Source organism: Sminthopsis crassicaudata, chromosome 2, assembly GCF_048593235.1.
Source record: "Sminthopsis crassicaudata isolate SCR6 chromosome 2, ASM4859323v1, whole genome shotgun sequence".
Classification (NCBI taxonomy): domain Eukaryota; kingdom Metazoa; phylum Chordata; class Mammalia; order Dasyuromorphia; family Dasyuridae; genus Sminthopsis; species Sminthopsis crassicaudata.
This window is the reverse complement of record NC_133618.1, coordinates 416457719-416468395: the sequence shown is the minus strand read 5'-3', so window position 1 is coordinate 416468395 and position 10677 is coordinate 416457719. Positions and strand designations below refer to the sequence as shown.

The window sequence follows — 10677 nt, the reverse complement described above, 5'->3', positions numbered from 1 at the left end:
GATAATGACAATGATGAGACATCATATCAAAATCTTTGGGATGCAGCTAAAGCAGTAATAAGGGGAAATTTTATATCTTTAGAGGCTTATTTAAAGAAAATTGAGAAAGAGAAGATTAACGAATTGGGCTTACAACTTAAAAGGCTAGAAAAAGACCAAATTATAAACCCCCAACCAAAAATTAAACTTGAAATACAAAAATTAAAAGGAGAAATCAATAAAATTGAAAGTAAAAAAACTATTGAATTAATAAATAAAACCAAGAGTTGGTTGTAAGAGGCTCTGGACCTGAACCTCCTGGGGGATAGTTGAGACGCCTTTGTGTCAGGACCCGCCGAACCTGGATCTGTCACCGTGGCAACTGACGCGGTAGGATCTGGGTGGGTGCAGGGGAGGCACAGTAAGGATTGGCTCCGCCTTCGGGGAGGAATCAGGGAGGAGTCCAAACTCTAATGGGGAAATATGCAAAAAAGATAAATGGGCTATAAAAGAGCGAGCACAGAAGGGCTTGGGGGAGACTCTGCTGACTTGTAACTCCAATAAACATCACTGTGTTCTATCCACCTCGGCTCTCTGTCTGGTGATTCCCTCCTCCCGTCCCCAGGAGGAGGGCCGGAGACGTCCGAAGCCCCGTCTGGTCGGGGAAGCTGGAAGAGGCAGTCACTGTTGAGGTTTCCTGTGAAAGGTCCCGGCCCCTAACAACTGGCCCCCGCACAGGGATCTGAATGAAGGTGGAGCCGGACCAAGAGTCTACTCATCGCAGGAACCAGGAAGAGGTAAGTGCTGCGCTCTTTCACCTCAATTTGCTGCTGGTCAGCAATTGAGAAGACCAGACAGCCTAGTTGAACTAACTCAGAGAATAGTTCGCTAGAAGGCAGAAGAATGGGACAGAAACAAGTGAAAACCCGTATTGAGCCGGAGGATGAAGGCGTACTCACCTGTCAGTTGTATAAGTTGTGTAAGAACAATGGGGTACAGATTAATATAAGAACTTGTAGGGAATGGGTCAGAAAAATATTTCAAGTCAGTCCATGGATAGAACACACCGGTATAGACCCCGACCTGTGGGGAGTAGTTGGCCAGCAGATGGCCTCCTACCACAAAGAAGACCCAGATTTCCTTTCTAAACAAGATTTTTTGATGTACACGGTGGTGGGAGCGGCTTTACATCCTACACCCCCACCACTTATAGACTCGCGAGAGACCCAAGTAGGTGACTCCCTTTGTGGTACAGAAAGTGAGGATGAGAATGATTTTTCCTATGATCCCCCACCAATATACCTGTGGGATAGCCTTACAAGGGTGGAGAAAGGAAAGTTCCAGGAGGAACCTGAGGGGAGAAAAAGGGGAATCTTTCTGATGCGTGACCCTAAAAAGGGGGGAACTTTTTCAGATCAGAGTTATAGAGCAGGAGAAAAACAAACAGGTTTTTTGTGGAAACCAGGGGAGAGAGAACAATTAAACAAGGACCCACCCTTTAAGCCACATGGAACGTTTCCCAGGGAACCAGGAGTAAACAAGGACCCACCCTTTAGGTCAACTGAAATGTTTCCTAGGGAACCAGGTAATGAGGAGCAAGAAAAACAAAAAACCACAATTAAGCAATCTCCTCACACAAATGGGAGTACATACCAGAGTATATTAACTACAAGCTTGAGAGCAGCATTAAAGGAGGGGGAGAATGTAGATTTAGATGAATGGGGTTTAAAACCTGGAGCGTTCCCAGTGTTCACACAAGTTTTAAATGATGGGACTCGCGCACTTGCATATCGGCCATTGCCTTATAAATTCTTGAAAGATATGAAGGAAGCTGTGGAAAAATATGGACCAGGTTCCACCTATGTGAAGAAGTGTATTTCTGCCTCTACTACAATTGCACCATGGCTTCCCTATGATTATGCAGAAATCATGCAGACAGTTTTAGGCCCAGTGGAGTTTGTTGCCTTTAAGGCTTATGCACAAAGGTGTGCGAGAGCATATGTGGAAGAAATGAATATAGTTAATGCTGAGGAGGCCATAAATATGATAACAGGACAGGGGAATTGGATTACTCCTGAAGCTCAACTTCAGCTTGATGATCAAGTACTGAGAGCTGTGCAGACTGTCCACATTAGAGCCCTTGAAAAAATGGGGGTACAAAATGGGACAAATAAAATATCAGGACTTAAACAGAAACCTAGTGAAAAACCTTTACAATTTATATCTAGAGTACAAGAGACAGTAGAAAGAACATTTGGAAGAACTGGGGCCAGTCCTCACCTAACTTTACAATTGATTAGGGAGGGCCTCCGTCCTGAATATAAACCAGTTTTAGCTACTCTTCCACCCAATCTTACTCTTGAAGAGTTGATTGATAAATTATTAGATATTCCAGAGAAGGACTCTATGACTATGCTCACTGAAACAATGATATAGCAGACTGTTTTTTCTCAATTCCCTTACATCCAGATGATTGTGAAAAATTTGCATTCTCTGTTCCTTCTACCTAACTCTCTTTGGCAAATGGATATTACTCACTTTCAATCCTCCTTAATTCATGTAACAGTAGATACCTTCTCTGGCTTTATAATGGCGACTCTACAGAACAGTGAGGCCACGAAAAGTGTAATACAACATATGTTGGAGTGCTTTGCAGTTGTTGGAGTACCTCGCACTCTAAAAACAGATAATGGCCCTGCATATACTTCTCGAGGCTTTAAGGCCTTTTTAAACGAGTTTGCCATTCATCATATTACAGGCATTCCTTATAACCCTACGGGACAGGCAATAGTGGAGCGTGATAATCAATCTTTAAAACGCACGCTCATTAAACAAAAAGGGGGAGCTGCTGGAAGGCTAACTAGAGCACAAGTAGCCAAAGCAGTATTTACTCTGAACTATTTACAAGTCAGAGAAGATGGTACAACACCAGCCATGAAATTTTACACTATCTCCCCGATTAGAAATGACAATAATAAAGAGCAAACTAATGATCTGCACCCACAGACGTGCCTGGAAGGCAGTACTGTGTGGTGGAAAGATGAGAAAGGAAATTGGAACGGCCCTCACAAGGTCCTTGTGAGAGGCAAAGGTGTTTTTGTGTCTCAACAGGTGAAAATGAAAGAGGTGGAGGAAGATGGATCCCATTGCGAAATGCCAGAGAAGTTCCCAAGAAACCATCGATAGTCTCGAGGCCAGAGGTGGCAAAAAAGGAAGGAGAGGCTACAACAACAGATCCTGGAAAAGAAGCTTTATAAACGAGGACATAGGGGTGCCCAGAAAAATGCAACCAGCTGAGCTAAGTGGAGGCTGATTTCGGGACTTATGGACTTATGGAAACATCAGGAATAGATAGATAGTGCTTTGTTAGCTAGAATGGTACAAACAACTGAGGTTTTGCAAGTGGTTGTACATCAACAAGCTTTGATGCTTCGTTATATGAGAATGCAATGTCATTATAAGTATTACCCTGTATGTGTAACTCCTGTTCCTTTTAACTCTACTTTATATCAATATCTGGAAGATGTGTTAAAAAATGCTACTTATGCTACAAATGCTACTAGTGAATTGAGAGCTCTTGATTTTATTATTTCTGCTATGCAAAATGCTTCTATTACTTTTACCAAAGAATGGAATGAGGAAATATCAAAGAACTTTACCTCTTGGTTTAAAGGCATAAGCCTAACAGATTTCTTTCATTGGCTTACAATTGGAATTATTGGAGTTATATTAGTGATGCTTATGTTCTGTCTATTACCCTGTGTTTTTTCAATTTTCCTTAAAGCCACCCGTGCCGCTCTTGAAGCCCTTAAGGCGGATATGTTAAACCCGATAAAAAACAAAAAGGGGGAGTTGTAAGAGGCTCTGGACCTGAACCTCCTGGGGGATAGTTGAGACTCCTTTGTGTCAGGACCCGCCCGAACCCGGATCTGTCACCGTGGCAACTGACGCGGTAGGATCTGGGTGGGTGCAGGGGAGGCACAGTAAGGATTGGCTCCGCCTTTGGGGAGGAATCAGGGAGGAGTCCAAACTCTAATGGGGAAATATGCAAAAAAGATAAATGGGCTATAAAAGAGCGAGCACAGAAGGGCTTGGGGGAGAACTGCTGACTTGTAACTCCAATAAACATCACTGTGTTCTATCCACCTCAGCTCTCTGTCTGGTGATTCCCTCCTCCCGTCTCCAGGAGGAGGGCCGGAGACGTCCGAAGCCCCGTCGGGTCGGGGAAGCTGGAAGAGGCAGTCACTGTTGAGGTTTCCTGTGAAAGGTCCCGGCCCCTAACAGTTGGTTTTATGAAAAAGCCAATAAAATAGATAAACCTTTGGTAAATTTGATCAAAAAAAAGAAAGAGGAAAATCAAATTGATAGTCTTACAAATGAAAAGGGGGATCTTTCCACCAATGAAGAGGAAATTAGAGAAATAATAAGGAGTTACTTTGCCCAACTTTATGCCAATAAATTTGATAACTTAAGTGAAATGGATGACTTCCTCCAAAAATATAGGCTCCCTAGATTAACAGAGGAGGAGATAAATTGCTTAAATAGTCCCATTTCAGAAAAAGAAATAGAACAAGCTATTAATCAACTCCCCAGGAAAAAATCCCCAGGGCCAGATGGATTCACATGTGAATTCTACCAAACATTTAAAGAACAATTAGCCCCAATGTTATATAAATTATTTGAAAAAATAGGGGATGAAGGAGTCCTACCAAACTCCTTTTATGACACAGACATGGTACTGATACCTAAACCAGGTAGATCGAAAACTGAGAAACAAAATTATAGACCAATCTCCTTAATGAATATTGATGCTAAAATCTTAAATAAGATATTAGCAAAAAGACTTCAGAAAATCATCTCCAAGATAATACACTATGATCAAGTAGGATTTATTCCAGGAATGCAGGGCTGGTTTAATATTAGGAAAACTATTAATATAATTGACCATATTAATAATCAAATTAATAAGAACCATATGATCATCTCAATAGATGCAGAAAAAGCATTTGACAAAATCCAACATCCATTCCTACTAAAAACTCTTGAGAGTATAGGAATAAATGGACTATTCCTTAGAATAATTAGGAGCATATATTTAAGACCTTCAGTAAGCATAATATGCAATAGAAATAAACTGCAACCTTTCCCAGTAAGATCAGGAGTGAAACAAGGTTGCCCACTATCACCATTACTATTCAATATAGTACTAGAAACACTAGCCTCGGCAATAAGAGCCGAGAAAGAGATTCAAGGAATTAGAGTAGGAAATGAGGAAATTAAACTATCACTTTTTGCAGATGACATGATGGTATACTTAGAGAACCCCAAAGACTCTGCTAAAAAGCTACTAGAAATAATTCAAAATTTCAGCAAAGTGGCAGGATACAAAATAAATCCACATAAATCCTCGGCATTTTTATATATCACTAACAAAATGCAACAGCAAGAGATACAAAGAGAAATTCCATTCCAAACAAATGTTGAGAGTATAAAATATTTGGGAATCCATCTACCAAAGAAAAGTCAGGAATTATATGAGAAAAATTACAAAACACTTGCCACAAAAATAAAATCAGATTTAAATAATTGGAAAGACATTCAGTGCTCTTGGATAGGCCGAGCGAATATAATAAAGATGACAATACTCCCCAAACTAATCTATTTATTTAGTGCTATACCAATCAGACTCCCAAGAAACTATTTCAATGATCTAGAAAAAATAACAACAAAATTCATATGGAAGAATAAAAGGTCGAGAATTGCAAGGGAACTAATGAAAAAAAACTCAGAGGAAGGTGGTCTAAGTGTACCTGATCTAAAGCTATATTATATAGCAGCAGTCACCAAAACCATTTGGTATTGGCTAAGAAATAGACCGGTAGATCAGTGGAACAGATTAGATACAGAGAACAAAAAAGGGTACATCTATAGCAATCTAATCTTTGACAAACCCAAAGATTCCAACATTAGGGATAAAAATTCATTATTCGGAAAAAACTGTTGGGAAAACTGGAAATTAGTATGGCAGAAATTAGATATGGATCCACACTTAACACCATATACCAAGATAAGATCAAAGTGGATCCATGATTTAGGCATAAAGAGGGAGATAATAAATAGATTAGAGGAACAGAGGATAATCTACCTCTCAGACTTGTGGAGGAGGAAGGAATTTATGACCAGAGGAGAACTAGAGATCATTATTGATCACAAAATAGAAGATTTTGATTACATCAAACTAAAAAATTTCTGTACAAATAATACTAATGCAAACAAGATTAGAAGGGAAGTAACAAATTGGGAAAATATTTTTAAAAACAAAGGTTCTGACAAAGGTCTCATATCCAAAATATATAGAGAACTGACCATAATTTATAAGAAACCGAACCATTCTCCAATTGATAAATGGTCAAGGGATATGAACAGACAATTCTCAAAGGGAGAAATTGAAACTATATCCACTCACATGAAAGAGTGTTCCAAATCACTACTGATCAGAGAAATGCAAATTAAGACCACTCTGAGATACCACTACACACCTGTCAGATTGGCTAAGATGACAGGAACAAATAATGATAAATGTTGGAGGGGATGTGGGGAAATTGGGACATTAATACATTGCTGGTGGAGTTGCGAAAGAATCCAGCCATTCTGGAGAGCAATCTGGAATTATGCCCAAAAAGTTATCAAACTGTGCATACCCTTTGACCCAGCAGCGCTACTACTGGGATTATATCCCAAAGAAATACTAAAGAGCAGAAAGAGTCATATATGTGCCAAAATGTTTGTGGCAGCTCTTTTTGTTGTAGCTAGAAATTGGAAGATGAATGGATGTCCATCAGTTGGAGAATGGTTGGGTAAATTGTGGTATATGAAGGTTATGGAATATTATTGCTCTCTAAGAAATGACCAGCAGGAGGAATACAGAGAGGCCTGGAGAGACTTAAATCAACTGATGCTGAGTGAAATGAGCAGAACCAGAAGATCACTGTACACTTCAACAACAATACTGTATGAGGATGTACTCTGATGGAAGTGGAAATCTTCAACATAAAGAAGATCCAACTCACTTCCAGTTGATCAATGATGGACAGAGGTAGCTACATCCAGAGAAGAAACACTGGGAAGTGAATGTAAATTGTTAGCACTAATATCTGTCTGCCCAGGTTGCATGTACCTTCGGATTCTAATGTTTATTGTGCAACAAGAAAATGATATTCACACACATGTATTGTACCTAGACTATATTGTAACACATGTAAAATGTATGGGATTGCCTGTCATCGGGGGGAGGGAATAGAGGGAGCGGGGGTAATTTGGAAAAATGAATACAAAAATTAAAAAAAAAAAAAAGGGAAAAAAAATTTTTAAAAAATTAAAAAATATTTTAAATTTAAAAATGCATTGTGAAAGTTTGTTATTTTTTCTGGTAGCATAGAAATTGAAAAAAAAAAAGAAATAAAACATTTGCATATGCAAAGGAAATTGAGGTAATAAGATGATAAAGTATACTTTAAATATATAATTACATTATATATAAATTAAATTAAAATACAAATAATAAAAATATATATACATATATAGTTGAAATGTATACATCTTTTTATTATTTGTATTTTAATTTCACTTGCACAGATAAGAAAACTAGAGCAAGTCATAGTAAAAATTGTTAAAAAAAAATCAGCTCACACACTTGGTTCTTCTAATCTTAATAACTAGGAAAAACACATAAATCTTAATTGTAATGTCATATTGAAAAAATATTCCAGGGAAAACTATTGCTATTAATTAGAGCAACATATTATACTAAATATTTTAGGGTCTCTTGTATTTAAGCATAGAGAGAAATAAAGGTAACTATCAGTTTTGTTCCTGTTGTAGTACATGTTCTAAACATTAGAGATATAGCAATAACAATAACAGTCTAGAGAAACAAATGTGGACATAAATTCATTTATTTCCAATAATGGCTCATAGGTAGTTAGATGTTATATACACCTAACATGTTATAAAAATATTTCTCCATAGTTTTTTTTTTTTCCTTTTGAAACTGAATCACTTAACAATTTTGGAAGCTGACACTTAGAGGAAAGATGGCACTGATTATAATTTTGGTGATTTCATTTCACTTGTTATATTGCAAATATATGAGAAGGCAGAGAGTTTACTATTATATAGGATGCAAAAGAAAATGAAAACAGGGATACAGCAGTCAGAAAATATAGAACTACTTAATTTCATTGATCCAAAAGGATAATGTGAGTGCTTTGACTCTGTTTGCAGACAGCTACTTATGTTACAAATTTTTTAGCAGGCTTGTGACTCATCTGCTATAAGAGTTCTGTCAAATGAAGTTGATTTATGTAATTCAAGAGGGTGAGTGAGATTACTTTTCATGTATTCTGAAGTCTGAGCTCCATATCACCATGGCAAGAATAATCTGGTCTTCTCCAAAGATATCAGAAAAGAAAGTCATTTATAGTTCCCTGGAAACATCTAAAGCTAACAGAAGGTAAGAAAGAAGACTTTTTTGGGATAAAGAATTGGTAGAAAGTTAGGGAATGCAACAAAAAAATTCTAACATAAAACCAGATAGTTTCAATAGAAGTAAAATTGGGGTTCAGAATCCCATTAGCATTTTTTATCAGGATGATATGATATATTTTAGGAGCCAGGGAATTTAATGGAAAAAAAGAATAAAACTTTATGAGAAAAAAAAAAAAAACTTTATGGAAAAAAACCTTCTCTTTCCTCTTTTCCCTTCCCCCATATACACATGAACTTATACAACATAAAGAGTTTGCAAACCTATTTTATAAACTATCATAGAAGTTTTGTATAAGACTAAAAAACATTTTTCTAAATATTTAATATATATGTTTGAAGTCATCATACTGATAATGAATTTATTTGAAATACAAATAGGTAAGAGTTGCTATTTTAAAGAAAGCAATGCACCTGGGGTTTACTTACTTTTATCTTTAAATATTCCTAAAATATGATAATATGTATATCTTATATTTTGTAATTCTATATTTTATTCCCAGGAAAGAATTCTAACATAAGGAATTAAACATCTAATATAGAGTGGATTTTTAAAAGGCTTGCAATTAAATTTTTTGTTCATTTCCCATACCATGTTCCAAGCATGCAAATGATTACTGGGTTAATTATATGTCAGCAGTTATTTGATTCTTTAAAATACTGATCATCATTCATCATAGTTAAAAGTCTTGATAATTTATTCCATGTGTTTTCATTGCATTTTTCTCTACAACCCAGTTTTATGATTCTCCCACATGGCCCACATGTTATTATAATGTTACTAATAAATAACTGTCTATTCAGTGCTATCAATTTACTTATTTATTCTTCCTTATTTTGAAGAGATAGTGAAAAGTATCTGCAAAACAAGTTGATATAAGAATATAAAAGTTCATCTCAATTTTGTTTTACTATGTTCAATTGTTTTACAAATAAAGTTATCTTTTTATCTTCCAATAATCCTTAATTAATTATGCTATCCATTTTTTACTAGCTTCATTTATCAGTTTGAACAAGACTCAACTATATTTTTAATTGTATTAATTTGTGGTAAATCCTTGTCATATAAAGAAAAATATAAAATGAAACAGAAAATTGTTGAGAATAGTATAGACTAGAGAATGATAGGAATAGACAATGGAGAAATTATAAGTGAAGAGGTAATAATCAAAATTCACTAGATCCTAACATATATTGCAGACAATTAGAGTATCTTATATTTCTATTATTCATGGATAAATCTTCAACCAAAAATTATAGAAAATTATTGCATGTAATAAATATCATTATGTTTAAAACAATAGCAGCAGAAGAGAAACTGTATTTTGTAAAAAAAAAAATTGATTAGTTTGGAAACAATCACTTGTGTAATTAAGATAGGTCATGAAAAGTTTCTCTATAAATAATTCATCAGGAAACTACTCTATAAAAAACTAGGGAAATGTCAGACCAGGTGTGATCTTTTAATACTATTCCTGTATAAATCAATTAAGGTGTTTTATTTTGACATCTAGTGTCAGTATTTACCAAATGTGGATAGACAAGTCCATCCCTGCAGCATGCATTTGCAAATAACTTTACTCATTAATGTTTAATTAAGACAGAGGAAAACTGTCCTTGATATTTTGCTGCAATTAGTGCTCTCTATACCCCACTGACTTTCCATGATGAATTACTTTTCAAATGAAAAGTGAAGTGATTAAATGAAAATTATTCTTTATACACTGCACATTGCCCATACTATACTTTGAAGTGTAAAGTAAAATAATGCTATTTTAGCTAACTGGTTAAGAGAGTTGTTATATTGGGATTGTTGGAACATATTTTCAATTTTTTTTTGTTTGTTTGTTTTTGTTTTTTCAATGGAGTATAATAGCATCATTCTTTCTCCAGCTCCAGCAAGAAACTTAGATGTGGTAGAGGTAGTTATAAAGAGTCAATGAACTGAACTGAGGATGAGGCCATCTGCTACTACCAAGGCTGAAAATTCTTAGGTTGTAAGTTACATATCCCTTAAAGGTAGATGGTGGCAGAAAAGACTGTCAAAGCGAGTATATCAGAGAATAAAAAAAGTATGATTTTACCATTTAATCCTCAAAGGATGTTCAGAATCAGCTGTAAAGTCCACAGCAAGAGAGAATGCAATTACCTTTG

General features: G+C 36.0%; 1 long non-coding RNA gene across 1 annotated transcript; it reads left to right on the top strand.

Moving 5' to 3' along the window:
* The first annotated feature begins 320 nt into the window (after window positions 1-320).
* On the top strand, window positions 321-4124 carry LOC141556976 (uncharacterized). Its single transcript, XR_012486672.1, has 2 exons — window positions 321-776; window positions 3091-4124. It is a non-coding gene; the product is annotated as an uncharacterized LOC141556976 (long non-coding RNA).
* The last annotated feature ends 6553 nt before the right edge of the window (window positions 4125-10677 follow it).